The sequence below is a fragment of the Rutidosis leptorrhynchoides genome, chromosome 6 (genome assembly GCF_046630445.1).
Source record: "Rutidosis leptorrhynchoides isolate AG116_Rl617_1_P2 chromosome 6, CSIRO_AGI_Rlap_v1, whole genome shotgun sequence".
In the NCBI taxonomy this organism is placed as follows: domain Eukaryota; kingdom Viridiplantae; phylum Streptophyta; class Magnoliopsida; order Asterales; family Asteraceae; genus Rutidosis; species Rutidosis leptorrhynchoides.
In genome coordinates, this window is record NC_092338.1 from 302941747 (window position 1) to 302943594 (window position 1848).

The 1848-nt window shown below is 35.3% G+C and overlaps 1 non-coding gene across 1 annotated transcript; it reads right to left on the minus strand.

Moving 5' to 3' along the window:
• Positions 1-456: 456 nt before the first annotated feature.
• LOC139856320 (small nucleolar RNA R71) lies at positions 457-563 on the minus strand. Its single transcript, XR_011761809.1, has one exon. It is a non-coding gene; the product is annotated as a small nucleolar RNA R71 (small nucleolar RNA).
• Positions 564-1848: the final 1285 nt, after the last annotated feature.

The window sequence follows — 1848 nt, forward strand, 5'->3', positions numbered from 1 at the left end:
TTAGAAATGTTACCCAAACGAGATGAAATTGGTACCAAAATGTTTAGGATGAAGAGAGGATCACGAATATGTAATTTGTTTTGTTGCAAGCTTCCTAGATCGAATTTAGATGATGAATGAATGATTTGGGTGTTTGAGAGTAAAAGTGGAAGTATGAAGGATGAGGAGGTGAATGAATGAATGGTGAGGAAGAGTGGTGACTAGTTCAACTAGTTGCCACTTTGGCCCAATGGCGAATTTAGTCTCTCGAGTTTAAAAGCTGGTGCGTGAATTAACCAACGAATTAATTTTAAATACGCGAGAATAAACGGAAGATATTATAATCGAATAACAAAAATATCAAGAACGTTAATTAATGAAAGATACGAATTTAGAATACGAAAGATATTATCTAAAATAAAAATACGGACGTTAAAATAATTTAACGGTAAAATGCGGGATGTTACAAAAGTCGTGATACTTCAGGGAGAAATTGTTACTTTCACGCAAAAGCCAAATGAAACTCTATATGAAGCATGGACATGATTTGGAAAGTTGTTGAGAGGATGTCCTCAACATGGTTTACACACTTATCAAATAGTACAAATATTCTACCAAGGATGCGACATTACTACACGAAAAGACATCGACATAGCAACTAGTGGTTCCATTATGAAGAAAACCGCAACTGAAGCTTACAAAATTATTGATAACAAAGCCTCCCACTCACATGAGTGGCATCAAGAAAAAGACATCGTTAGATCAACTAAAGCGGCTAGAGCCGATTCTAGCCGTGACTTTGATTCCATTTCCGCAAAGTTAGATGCTTTTGAGAGACGAATGAAAAAGATGACTAAGGATATTCACGCAATACGAATTAGTTGTGAGCAGTGTGGAGGACCACATTTGACAAAAGATTATCTCAGTATTGAACAAACAATGGAACAAAGAGATAATGTTTCATACATGAACCAAAGGCCTGGAAATAATTATCAGAATAATTATCAACCACCAAGAACAAACTACAATCAAAATCAGAATTATAACCGAAATATTCCATACAACAACCAACAAGGTCCTAGCAATCAACAAGTATCCAATAATACTTACAATCAGCAAAGACCTATTTTTCAAAATAAACCACCACAAACCGATGATAAAAAGCCAAATTTAGAAGACCTGATGTCGAAGCTAGTTGAATCTCAAACGCAGTTTTTCACATCTAAAAAACAAACTAATGAACAAAATGCTCAAGCATTTAGAAATCAACAAGCTTCTATTCAAAATCTGGAACAAGAAGTGAGCAACCTAGCAAGGTTGATAGGTGAAAGAAAATCGGGGAGTCAACCCAGCGATACAAATGCTAACCCCTGGAATGAAACAACTAAAGCCATTACCACGAGAAGTGGTATTACACTTAAACCACCTGAAATACCTGTAATTTCTGATGACTCTATTCCTACTACACATGCACCACAGCCTGATCAAGAGAAGGAAAAAGAACCGGTAGTTGAAAAGGTTAATGAAGATAACATAGTTAAGGCAAAGCCTTATGTTAAACCATACCAACTAGCACTTCCTTACCCAAGTAAAATGAGAAAAGAAAGACTTGAAGTCAAGCAATCTAAATTTTTGGATATGTTTAAACAAATAAATGTCAATCTTCCTTTTATTGATGTGATATCAGGAATGCCAAGATATGCTAAATTTCTGAAAGATCTAATCACAAATAGAAAGAAAATGGAAGAACTCTCGGCTGTTACTATGAATGCTAATTGTTCTGCAGTGCTGTTGAATAAACTACCAGAAAAACTTTCAGATCCAGGAAGTTTCACAATTCCATGTTTTCTGGGTAGTCTTAGTTCAACA